At 37.3% G+C, this 14,244-nt stretch overlaps 1 pseudogene; it reads left to right on the top strand.

Annotated features, from left to right (window-relative positions):
- The first annotated feature begins 13,046 nt into the window (after positions 1–13,046).
- Positions 13,047–13,693, top strand: LOC144371361 (Golgi apparatus membrane protein TVP23 homolog B pseudogene; annotated as a pseudogene).
- Positions 13,694–14,244: the final 551 nt, after the last annotated feature.

The following is a 14,244-nucleotide window of genomic DNA, read 5'->3' as shown; positions in this document are numbered from 1 at the left end:
CCTCTGTGAGGACATTGTATGTGTCATGAGTGGCAGAGGATTCAATGAGGATATTATCTGCGTTACAGGCCTTAGTGAGGATATTATATAGGTCATAGTTTTCAGTTTAGATATTATATTAGTGGTAGAGTACTGAATAAAATATTATATTAGTGTATCAGGTCTCGTTGAAGATACTATATTAGTATCACAGGTGTCAGTAATAACACTATATGTGCTAGAGATTTCAGTGGGGATATTATATGTTTTGGAGGCTTCAGTGTGAATATTATGTGTGTCAAATACCTGACTGGGGACAATATCTGAGTATTTGAAGCCACTGTGAGAATACTATATTTGTCAGAGACCCCAGTGAGATTATTATTGAGTATCAGAGGCCCAACTGTAGAATATGATAATTATTAAAGGTAAATTGAGGATATTTGTTAGAGTACTCATTGAGAATATTATATGAATGTCAGAGGTCTGAGTGAGTATATTATATATGTCATAAGCTGCAGTGAGAATATATATACACCTTTATATAAATTTTATATATATATATAATGCATGCAAATATATATTTATGCAAATATATTATATATGTGTGTATATGTGTGTGTGTGTGTGTGTATGTGTGTGTGTGTGTGTGTGGGTGTGTGTGTTCTGGGGATTGAACCAAGGAGTACTTTACCACTGAGATACATCCTCAGCTCTTTTTATATTTTTATTTTGAGACAGAGCTTCACCAAATTTTTGAGGCTGGATTCAAACTTGCAATCTTCCTGACTCATGCTCCTGATTCATTGGGATTACAAGTCTATACCAGTGTATTCAAGTTATTGAGAATATTATTGAGTGTCAAAGTCTTCAATAGGTCATTTTGAGTTAGATGACTCAATGAGTATATTATATCACTCAGATGACTCAATTAAGGTATTATTTTTGCCAGAAGCCTCAGTGAGATTGTTATATGAATATCCAGCGAACTCAATGAGGATAATATATGTTATGTCAAGATCATTTTATTGCCATGAGAAACTAATAAAAAATATATGTGTTATAGTCTTAACTGATGATATTATATGAGTATCAGAGATTTCAGTGAGAATATTATGAGTGTCAAGAGAACTTGGTGACGTGGATGTGTAACTGATGTGATTCTGCAATGTGTATACGGGGTAAAAATCAAATGTATGAAATGTGATATGTCACGAGCTTTGTAATGTTTTGAACAACCAATAATAAAAAAAGAAAAAAACATTTAAAAAAGAGAACTTGGTGAGGTTATTATATATTTCAGAGGCCTAAATGAGACTATTACATGAATGTCAAAGGGTTTTGTGTGGATATATATGTCTCATCCACATCATTAAGTATATTACATTTGGAGCTGGGGTTGTGGTTCAGCAGTTGAGCACTTGCCTAGCATATGTGAGGCCCTGGGTTCAATCCTCAGCACCACATAAAAATACACAAAAAATAAAGGTACAATACCTTTGTGTCCAACTACAACAAAAAATAAAAAATTAAAGAATATTACATAAGTGTCAGATAACTCAGTGAGCATATTATATACATTAGAGTCATCACTGATCATATTACGTTTGTCAGAATCTCAGTGGTGATATTATATGAGTGTCAGAGGCCTCAATGAAGCCAATATATATTTTAGTCCATTTAGTTAACATATTATAAGAGGACTCACTGAGGATATTATATGTCCCCTTATATGTGTCAGAGGACTAAGTGATGATATAAATTTTAAAGATATCAGCATGGATATCAAATGTATCAGATAACTCAGTGTGAAAATGTCAGAGGCATCAGTAAGAATATTATGTGTAAAAAAAGAATATTATATGTGTGCCACAGGTCTTTTCAGAGCCTCAGTGAATATTGTGTATCTGGTAAAGGCTACAATGAAGATACTATATTAGTGTCACAGGACTCGGTGTGGATATTACATGAGATATAGAACTGAGAGAGGATATTATATGTGTTAGAGAACTCAGTGAGCACATTATATGTGTCAGAAACCTCAGTGAGAAGATTGTATTCTTTAGAGGTTTTAATGTGGATAGTGCATTAAACAGAGGCCTCAGTGAGATCATTATATGGGTTAGAGGCCTCATGTGAACATGGTATTTGTTATAAACCTAAGTGAAGATATCGTATGAGTGCTACAGGCATCAGAGAGGATATTATATAGGTAAGGGCCTTAAATTGCATATTATATGTCAGAGCACTGAGTGAGGACATTATAGATGACAGAGGCCTCATTACATGAGTGTCAGAGGAATCAGTGAAAATATTATATGAGTGTTACAGACCTCAATGAGTATATTTTATAAAATGCCTCAGTGAGGCATTACATCTTTTACATAGATGGAGCTTCACTGAGGACATTATATGAATATGAGAGAACTCAATTAGAATTTTATATAAATGTGAAAGCCCTAAGAATATTATGTATATCAGAAATTTTAGTCCTCACTGAAGCCCTTATTGTTTGTTAGAGACTTCAGTAAGCATAGTAAATGTGTTAGAGTCTACAGGAGGATATTATGTGTCAGAATCCAGAGAAAGGCTATTACTTGAGTGTGAGTAGTATATGTATTAGAGCCCTCAATCACACTGTTATATGACTATGAAATCCTTATATGAGAAAAATATCTGACTGCAAGAGGCCTTGTTGAAGGCATTGCCTGTGTTTGAGATCTCAGTATGTTCAATCTATGGCTCAAAGGTCTCAGGAAAGAAATCCTATGTGTCAGAGGCCTCACAGAGGATAAAACAGGAATGGGAGGCTACTGAGCGACAACATTAATTGTGTTAGAGTCCTCAGGGAAGAAGGTATACTAATGTCACATACTTCAGTGAGGGTATTACTGTGTTGAAGGCCGTGGCATTTGTGCTGCTTGGGTGAAAGTCCCAAGAGGAGCTACAGTCTGTGTCAGAGACCTCAAGGAGACACTTAAAAGTGTGAGAGAACCTCAGGGATTTAGAGGACTTAGGGAGTATATTATATATGTCAGAATCTTCAGAAAGATATTGCATGAGCCCAAAATCTCATTGAGGCTATTAACTGAGTCAGAGGACTCAACACTGGTACTTCATTGTTGTTAGAGGTTTCAGCAGAGGATAGATTGCATTTTAAAGGGGTAAGAGAAAATATGTTTTCCTGAGGCCACTGTGAGGATACCATGAGTCAGACGCTTCAGTGTGGGTAGAACATATAAGAACCTGAGTGAAGATTTCATAAACCTCAGGGGGATTATGATGGAGTATCCCAGAACTCAATGAATAAAATCTATTAGTATCAGTAGCCACATGAGGAAATTTTATGCATTGAAATCTTCTATGAGTCTATTTTTTGGGTTTCAGAACTCTCTGAGAAAATATCACAATTCTAAATGCTGTGAGTGAGGATATTTTAGAGCTTCTTTAGGAAGTTGCTTACAGGTGTCTGTATTATCAATGAAATAAAATAGAATATTAGAGACCGCAGTGTGTATAGGATGCAAATGTCAGAGGAGGACCTATTTTGAATATCCTATCAGGGATAAGACCACCAGGAGGGTTCTATTTGAGTAGTCACCATCAGAACAAGGATATTACATGGGTCATAGTCATTAGTGTGCCAATGGTAAGAGTAAGAGGCCTTTGCAAATACAGTATATGCCTTTGATACTTGATGTGGAAAGTTAATTCCAGAGTAAGGCTATTAGTTGAGTTTCAGCAAGTTTCAGCAAGAATCACATATGTGACACAAAAATCAATAATAAAATATTATCCAGCTACAGGCCTCATTGAGGATGTGTCAGGGGCTTCATTGAGATTAATCAATGATTGCCACAGGACTCAGCTAGAGTATTGTCTCTGAGTTCTCAGTGAGTTGAATACATATGTCCAAGAACTCAATGTATATAATATGTTTCAGATCCCTCAATCACACTATTACTTGACTATGAACATCCTCAGTGAGGAAAATATCTGACTGCAAGAGGCTTAATTGGAGGCATTGAATGTGTTTGAGATCTTAGAATGTTTAATCTATGCCTCAAAGATCTCAGGGAAGAAATCCTGTATAAGAAGTCTCACATAGGATGTGACAGGAGTGCCAGGCTACTCAGTGAGAACATTATGAGTGTTAGAGTCATCAAGGAAGAGGCTACATAAGTGTCACATCCCTCACTGGTGATATAATTGTGTCAAAGGCCTGAGCATTTGTACTGCTTGGGTGAGAGTCCTGCATGGAGAGTGTCTGTGTCATAGACCTCAAGGAGACACTTAAAATTTCAGAGGAGTCTGTGTTGAAAGAATGATACTGTCTGAGCCCTCCATGATTTTTAAATATGACTAGACAATTAGGATCTCTGCCAGTGAGGCTCTTAGTTGTGCCTGAGCTCTCATTGAGATATTAACTGAGGGACAGACAGAAGGTTGAGGGAGAATATTATCTACATACAGCAAGCCTCTGTGAATATGTGATGTAAGTGCCAGAGGCAACTTGGAGGAGAGGACATGAGTGTCAGAGCCCTGAGTAAGTTTATTATACATGTGACAGAAAAATTTAGGGACTCTGTAGATGATCAAGGAATTACACAGCCCTCAATAAGTACACAAATTGAGTGTCAGAGGAGGAATCATTGAGGATATTTCCTGAGTGTCAGGGACCTCCATGAGAATGTTCCATGAGTGCTGCAGGCCTGAGTGAGGACATATATGTGCTTTAATAGGAAGAGACCTGTGTTAGCCTATTATATGTGACAGTGCCTTCATATGGACATTTAGTGTCAGAGTTCAGAGGGAGGCTATCACCTGAGTGTCTGAATCCTCACTGAGATTGATACATTTTTCAGAAGATGTACTGAAGATATTTGGTCAAAGTCAGAGGCCTTAATAAGGATGTGATAGGTGTCAAAGTCTTCATTGAGATTATTTTGCTATTACTATAGGTCTCAACCAGGGTATTTTCTCTTAAGAGGCCTCAGAGAGTTGAGTATACGTGTTAGAGACTAGGGGTAGAGAATGTAGGTATCATAGCCTCACTCACTCTGTTATGTGATTATGAAGGTCCTTAGTGAAGAAAATTGTCTGACTAGGAGAGGTTTATTGAGAATAGTTTCCTTAGTAAGTATATTTTAGAGATGAAATTTCTAGTAAGTTTTTCTTTAAATATTTTTTTTTAGTTATACAGGACACACTAACTTTATTTTGTTTATTTATTTTTATATGATGCTGAGGATCAAACCCAGGGTCTCACATGTGTAAGGAGAGTGCTCTATCACTGAGCCACAACCCTAGCCCTCCACTGAAGAACTTCTATGTGTCAGATGTCTCATTGAGAATAATGGTGGGAGTGCCAAGGTACCCAGTGAGGACACTGTAAGTGATGGAGTTTTCAGGGTTGAAAGAACATCAGTGTGAAAGGCCTCAGTGAGATTATGAAATGAGTATCAGAGGTCTTAATGACTACATATTACATGGAAGAGGATTTACTGAGAAGACGATTTTTCTCAGACTGGTCAGTGAGGAAAATATTGGCTCAAATGACTCAGTCCCTCCTCTACAAAAATTGGAGCCCTCTGTGGGGATTTCATATGTGTCAGAGACCTCAATGAGACACATGCATGTGTCAGAGGACTCATTGTACATACTATGTAACCTTTGGAGGTCTCAGTTATACTTTGAATATCTATCAGAGCATTAATCTGTGCAGACATCAGGTACCCCAGAGCACTTGGTAAGATAGTACTTAAGTTTAGAGGTCTCATCGAGGTCATTATCTGAGCTTGAGAAGCCTAAGGTGGATATTATATTCATTTCATTGTCCTGCATGAGGATGATATCCACTGCAGAGTCCTCAGGTAGTATGTTACCAGTGTGAGTGGACTCAGTGCTATATGATGTGAATGTCAGAGGCCTCAGGGAGGAATCATGGGAGTTTCAGAAAGGATACATTGAGGATATGATATGAGTATCATATACCTGCTTCAGGCTATTATAAAAGTGTCCAAGACCACAATCAGTATATCTTATGGGTCAGAAACTTCAGTGATAACACTGTATTTGACATAGGCCTCTGTGAAAATATTGTAGGTGGCTGAGTCTTCTCATGGATATTAAGTGTCAGAGTCTAGAGCCAGGGTGTTACCAGACTGCCTGAGGCCTCAGTAACAATGTGAACATGACCAAGGTTACAGTTTAGATATATTATTGATGTCAGAGGCCTCTGTGATGATGTGATATGTGTCCAAGGCTTCAGTGAGAATGTGATGTGTTTGTCACAGGCCTCACATTGGATATTATACTTCATAGAGGCTGCAGTAAATTTACTATACCTGTCAGAGGCCTTAGGTTTTTTCTATGGAAAGAGGCCTCCATAAGTATATGATGGCTGTCAAAAAGATTCTAAGTGGAAGAGACTTCTGTTAGTCAATTACATGTGTCAGATGTCTCCAATACTACATCATTAATATTAGGGGACTCAGTAAGCCTCTTATAGGTCCTGTAAATTGCAATGTAGATACTGGATGTGTCAAGTCCTCAGAGAGTTAGAGGCCTAAAACAGTATATTATATCTGCCAGAGGTTTAAGGTAGGATATTAAATGTTCCTGAATCTTCAGTGAGGCTTTTAACTGAGTCAGTAGATTCAGCATTGATACTTCATTGCTGTCAGAGGCTTCAGTGAGGACACTATTAAGGTCATAGACCTCATTAAGTCAGAAGTCTTAGTGACAATGGAGGATATGTCAGAGGCCTGAAAATATTACATGCATCTGAATCTTCAGAGATAATATTTGTATGTCAGAGGCCTCAGCAAGTATATGGGCTACAGGCCTCAGTGTTGATATTACATGAGCATTAGAAGCCTGAGGGAAGAGGCATTGAATGTGCCCTGAGGGAGGACATTCAAAATATGTCTGAGGCCTAGCTGAGGATAGTTTGCTTGTTGAAGGGCTAAGGGAAAATATTGTTTGTCAGAGGCCCCAGGGCAGATACCAGGTGTTAGAGGCCTTAGTGTGGGTAGAAGGTAGGAGAACTCTGAATGAAGATTTCATTTATTTCAGAAGCCTCAGTGAGACTACAATGTTATTATCACAGGACTCAATGAATATACTAGGTTAGTGTCAGAGGACAAGAAAGGACTTTCTATACATCAGAATACTTTAGGATTTTATTATATGGATTTCAAAGACCTCAGGAAAGATATCATGTGATTCTTGGAGCTGTGAGTGGGGACATTTTAAGTTTCAGAGTCCTCAAGAAGTTGATTAGGGGTGAACGTACCTTCAGTGTGATTGTATATGAATGTCAGATGCCTCAGTGAGTATGGGATATGAATGTCAGAGGGGGCATGGAGGATATCCTATCAGGGTAAGAGACACACAGGAGAATTCTATATAAATAGCATAGCCCAAATGAGGATATTGCAGGGGTCAGAGTTCAGTGTAACTATGGTAAGAGTAGGAGGCCTCTGTAATCCTATCATATACCTTATAATCTTCATGTGGATATTTACTGTCAGAGTCCAGAGCAAGGCTATGAACTGATAGTCAGAAGCCTCAGTGAAAAATCATACATGTGATCCAGGACACTGTGAAAACATTATGGCCAAGTAAGAGTCCTTTGTGGAGTTATTGTCTGTGTCAGAGACTTCAAGGGGATACTTAAAAGTGTCAGAAGGATCTGTGTTGATAGGACGGTACTTCAGTGATTTTATAATATTTTAGACAATAAGGGTCTTTGTCAGTGAGGCTCTTTGGTGTGCCTGAGCTCTTGCGGATATATACACTGATGGCCAAGAGGATTGAGGATATTTTTTGAGTCCCACAAATCTCTATGAATAAGTTGTGCAACTGTCAGAGGAACAAGAAAGGAGAGGATATAAGTGATAGAGATCAGAGTGAAGATTTTGTACACTTAAGAATCCTCAATAAATAGAATAGGAGTGTTTATGGACTCAGTGAGATAATCAAGAAATGCCAGATAATCAAGAAATCCTCAGTGAGTATCCGATGTGTCAGAGAAGGACTCACTAAGGATATTACATGAGTGTCAGAGACCTCCATAAGAATGTTTCTTAAGTGCCATAGGCCTGAGTCAGGACATATATGTGCTGTAATAAGAAAAGGACTCTGTTAGCATATTATATGTGAAAGTTTTTTGAGGATCAAAAGCCTGAGTGAGAATAATACATTTGTTAGGGGACATACTGAAGATATTCTGTCAAGGTCAGAGGCCCTGGTGAGGATGTTATATGTGTCAGACTTCACTGAGTTTATTTTGTTATCACCACAGGCCTCAATTAGGATTGTTAAATATTTGTGTCAGAGGCCTCAGGGTAGATATTATAAGTGTCAGAATCCTCACTTACTATTTTATATGACTGTGAGGTGAAGAAAACTTCTGAATATTAGAGGACTTCCTGAGGATTTTTCCTCACTGAATATATTTTAGGGCTCAGAGTCCTCAGTGAGGAAATTCTATTCGTCAGAGGCCTCCTTGAGAATAATGATGGCAGTGCCACGGTACCCAGTGAGGACATTGTATGTGATGAAGTTTTCAGGATAGAGAGAATATCAGTGTGGAAGGCCTCAGTGAGATTATGAAATGAATACCACAGGCCTTTGTGATGATCTAATATGTGTAAGAGGCCTCACTGAGAATAGAATCTCTCTCAGAGGTCAGTGAGGAAAATATGGGGTCAAATGACTCATTCCATACTGTACATAGGATGGAATCCTCAGTGGGAATTTTATATGTGTCAGAGATCTCAATGAGACATATATGTCTCTGAGGACTCATTGTACCTCTTGTTACCTACAGAGGCCTCAGTACTTTTGGATGACTCTAGAGGGTCTAAATCTGTGTGGACTTGCCCCAGAGCACTCAGTGTAATATTCCTTGAGTGTCAGAAGCCTTGATTAGGATATTTCTGAATGACAGAAGCCTCAGGGTGGATATTATATTGATCTCACTGTCCTGTATGAGGATGATATCCATTTCAGAGTCCTCAGTAAGAATGTCATTATGGAGGATTCATGTTGGCATTAGAGGAAGACTCACTGAGGATGTGATATGAGTGTCAGAAATCATTCTGAGGCTATTATAAAAATATCCAAGGCCTGAGTGTGGTTATTTTATGTGTCAGAGGCTTCATATGGATATTAAGTGTCAGAGTCCAGTGCCAGGGTATTACCAGAGTATCTAAGGCTTCACCAACCCATCCCCTTGAATGGGATCAAGGTCACAGTACAGATATCCTGTTCATGTCAGTGGCCTTAATGACGATATGTGGAAGATTCCTCAGTGACAATATAAAGTGTTTGTCACGGGCTTCACCTTTGACATTATATTTTGTAGAGTCGGCAGTAAACTTACTATACTTGTCAGAGGCCTCAGTTTTCTCCTATAGAATGGGACCTCTGTTGAGTACATGATGGCAGTGCCAGAGACATAAAGAAGACATTCTAAGTGCAAGAGACCTCTGTTATCCAATTGTACATCTCAAATGTCTCCAATACTTTATTATTAGTATTAGAGACCTCAGTATGACTCTTATAGATACTGTAGGTGTCAATGTAGATACTAAATATTTCAAAGACCTCAGGAAGTTAGAGGCCTCGGGGAGTATATTATACCTCTCAGATGGTTCAGGAAGTATCTTAAATGCACCAGCCACCTCAGCAAGGCTATTCCTGAGTCAGATGTCTCAGTACCAATACTTCATTATTGTCAACAGCCTCAGTGAGGATACCATTAGGGTCACATGCCTCAGTGAGAATACTAAATGCATTTGAATCCTTAGTGACAATGGGACTTGTGTCAAAGGACTTATGATATCATATGTTTTAGAGTCTTCTCTGAGAATATCATAGTTGTCAAAAGAGTTCGTAAGTAATATATTATATGTCAGAGCCCTCAGTGAAGACAATGCCTTTTTAAATAGTTTCATGTGTTTAGTGAGAGCTCTGAATAAAAATATTATTGTGTTTCAGAGGCCTCAATGTGGTTTTTCCTTATTTGTCATAGGCCCTCATGTATATTTTATGACTGACACAAGCCTCAGTAATGATATTGAGCATGTTAGAAACCTCTGTGAGGACATTATATGTCAGAGCCCTCATTGATTATATGTGTAGAGGACTTATTGAAAATATTATAGGTGTCAAAAAACTTAGTTTTTATGTGAGTTTTAGAGATCTTATTGAGAATATTTTTATGTGACATAGGCTTCCACAAGGATTTTATATATGTATCAAATGCCTCAATGAAGATATTATATTTTTCCTAATTCTCTGTGAGGATATCTTATGAGTTTGAAGGTTAGACATGTTATTTTCTAGGGGTCTCAATGTGTATGTGATATCAGCCAGTTGTATCATTAATGATATTTATTGATAACAAACTCATATTATTTCAGTGCATACTATATATGTTAGAGTCTTCATAAGAATATTATATTGCACTTAAAGCCTCAGTGAAATGTTTTATAAGTGTAAAAGGCCTGATTGAGGGTATTATACTATTCTTTCCTGTTAAAAGAAAACAGGAAACAATAGAAAGAACTCTCAGTGGAAAGAATGGTCAAAGCTATTCCCAAAGGCTTCAAGCAGGAATGAAGTAAGCAACAAGTACTATAGAGTTGGATAACAAACAAAATCTTGGAGTAAATATCCAGATGCTCATTTATTTACAAATAAATGACTAAATAGATAAACAAAAGAGGCTAAATAAAAACCTCTTATGCAGAATTTCAAGTAATTGAGGTGGACATTTGGCCCTCAAGGAGTTAGGCCTAACTTCACACTCCTTAAGAGGGGGCTCTGCATAGTGACTTACTACAAAACAATATATATAATGTGTACATGTAGAGAAACATAACTTCACAGTGAGAAATCTGGCAAACACTATATCAGTCAGGTGAGCACCTTGAGGATATGAAATGAAGAATAGCACTTCATCTGTAATCTGCTTTTTCCAATCTTAACCTGTCTACATATGAGAAAAACATCAACTGAAAATCTAAAAGGTACCTGATAGGTACTCCTCAACTGTCAGGTCCTCCTCAAACATCAAGGGCATCAGAGAAAGGAAGGTCAGAGAAACTGTCACTACAAAGAAAAGCCTATGGAGACAGTATGACTGTCTTGTGGGATCTTGGATGGGGTCCTGGAACTGAAAGAGGCTGTACTGAGAATTCAAAGGAAACACAGACATTAGTTAATAAGAGCATATCAGTATCTGTTTATCATGAAAAATCATGTATGAAGTTAACACATCTGAGATAGCTCACATAAGTCATAAGAAAAAAAAACTGGGTAGAAGTTACATAGTAGATCTCTGCATTTTCTTTGCAATTTCTGTGGAAACATAAAACTACTCTAAAATAAAATCTTAAGACATGGCTATATTTTTCAAACACCTGCTCATTTAATTACTCAGAATGTCAATTACTAATAATTGACATTCTTAACTAGTTCTGCATTTTGTTAAGAGCATTTATAACAAAAATGTGTCAAACTAACATAATGTAAGATAAATACTTATTTTATATGTTTTATGTTAAAGTAATAATATGTTTAAACTTATTTATTATTATTTATTTTGCTATTGCTAGGTTCTGGATTTTCTCTCTAAAAATTTCAAAACTTTAGAGAAAAAAATCTACATTTTAGAGACACTATTTCAAGTCATGGTTGAACTTTTTCAAGAGTCATGATAAAAAATATGTTACAAGAGCAGATTGATTCATTGTGAATGAATCATTGATCCCAAGGAAGTCTTATCTTTCGTTTGTTTCTATGTATACCCTTCAACAGTAATAGAATCAAATATTTGCCACTAGGAAAAATATTTAAACGAAAAATGTAAACAGAATTTGTGAAAATAACTTATGATGCTTTCTAAAAAAAGAAAAATTTAAAAGAATATCAAAGTCAGTTTCCTCCATGATGTTCTTAAGAAGTGGTAAAACTAGAGAAACATCAATGGAAGCATGGTTTATGAGTGATCTTAGATATTCTCGTGTTTTACGGGGAAATTATATTTTAGAAATCATACAAATATTGAATGCCCAAACTCTTGAATGTTTTCAAATGTAGTTGAATTTCTATGTAAGTTTCTCATTGATATAGCTAGTCATAAAGCTAATAAAAACAAAAAATCTATGGGGCTGGGATGTAGCTCAGTGGTAGCATACCTTATCCAGAATTCAGGAGGCCCTGGGTTTGATCCCTAGCACCACAATTTTTTTAATCAGTGCCTTATTTGTGTAATCAAATAGAAAGTGAACAATCACCACTCTTAGGAAAATGTTAAGCCTGAAAAACAGTTAAGAATCAAAATACTCTTACAATAGAAATAGCCTATTGTGACCAGATATGTCATATCATAAAGTACATTCACATTATACTATCAAAATATCAGAATCAAAATACTCTTACAATAGAAATAGCCTATTGTGAGCAGATGTGTCACATCATAAAGTATATTCACATTAAATATTCTCTCAGAACAATAAGAAAGACTTTGATGACCATTTAGAAGGAGAAAATGGCTATAATATAGATAAGAAAATTATTAAGAAATTAGAAACATGAGGCTGTGGGCACAGAGAGCTGGTGGCCTAGACTTGTCGGGTGAAAGGGTCCCTCCTGCAGGGTTTGTGGAGTGAGCCAGACACAGGGGTGGTTGTGTTGTGTCCCCTCTGGCTGTCTTGAGGAAGAGCTGAGTGGACGGAAAGGATGGAGGACCAAGGGTAGTTGTTGTGGAGGTGATCTGGGTGCTCCAAGGCCCTCATAGGAGGAGTGACCCAGGAATCCCTGAGCTCGGGAAGCTTGGGGGTGTGGAGAGGAGAAGCCCATCCTTAACCAACGCTCAGCGCTGGGTGGATCCGATGTTGGGCTGTAGAAATGCTCTGTGTGGTGGGTGGGGTGCAGGTGTTCTTTTTCCTCGGCCCATCTTGCACATCATGCACAAGAGGAAGTGAAAGGGGTGCAGCCTCCGGGCACCTCTTTAGCTTCCTTGTGACCTACCCTGTAGGGGTACCCTGCAATCATGTAGGAATAGGAGACGCTGGCAGAGCCTTGCACTCAGGACAGCAATGATGACACTGAAGATGTTTCATTGTTTGATGCAGAAGAAGAGACAACTAATAGACCAAGAAAATCTAAAATCCAACATCCAGCAGCATCATTTTTCCATTTGTTCTTCTGAGTCTGTGCCATTATAGTCTATCTTCTCTGTGAATTGCTCAGCAGCAGCTTTATTGCTTGTATGGTGACAATTATCTTGTTGTTGTCATGTGACTTTTGGGCAGTGAAGAATGCCACAGGTAGAGACTGATGGTAGGCCTTGGATGGTGGAATCATATTGATGAGGATGGACAGAGTCATTGGGTGTTTGAGTCCAGGAAGGCATCTCCTCAGGAGAATAAAACTGTTTCAAAAGTTGAATCAAGAATCTTTTGGTTAGGACTAATTGCCTGTCCAGTGCTCTGGGTGATATTTGCCTTTAGTGCTCTCTTCTCCCTCAGAGTAAAATGGTTGGCATGGTTATCATGGGTGTGGTGCTACAGGGTGCCAACCTGTATGGTTACATTAGGTGCATGTGGGAAGCCGGAAGAATTTAACCAGCATGGCTATCTGGTATCTTGGAATGCAGTTTTTAAGACAAAACACCAGAAATGAACAGACTTCTTAAATAGAGAGAAAATTATATTTTCTATGATATTGGGGAATGGCTGAAGAGATTCTTGATTATGAATTGTTTAGAGCTCAGTCCAGTGTAAAAAAGAAGCATTGATTTTTGTTTGTTTGTTTTGTTTTCACTTGCAAAGTTACTATAAAAACTGTTTTCTTTTTTTAAACAAAGTTTTAATTTTTTTTTCTAGTAGTTGAGGCTGGGAATTATGATATTTTTAAGAACATTGTCAGAAATTATTTTATGGTGTACATATGTATGCATACAGTAATGTATCCGTATATCCCAAATTAATGTGTTAGTTTACATATGTTACAGAGATATTTGCATTTTGATCCATAGAACATAGGATGTTCTTAATCTATCTCAAAGGTATGTGTGTTTACATACTATTTCTATAGGTTATTTTCAGAAATAAGTTGATTCCATGATTAAGAGTAAACACTTGGCTTGTGTATGAGTTAAAAAGTTAGAAAAAAATGTTAATTTTAAATATATACATCATGTTGAAATTGCTTATGTTAGACATGCACAAGTGAAAAACAAATTCA

Source organism: Ictidomys tridecemlineatus, chromosome 16, assembly GCF_052094955.1.
Source record: "Ictidomys tridecemlineatus isolate mIctTri1 chromosome 16, mIctTri1.hap1, whole genome shotgun sequence".
NCBI classification, from domain to species: Eukaryota; Metazoa; Chordata; class Mammalia; order Rodentia; family Sciuridae; genus Ictidomys; species Ictidomys tridecemlineatus.
Note: the sequence above shows the minus strand (reverse complement) of the source record. Positions and strands in the feature narration are given on the sequence as shown.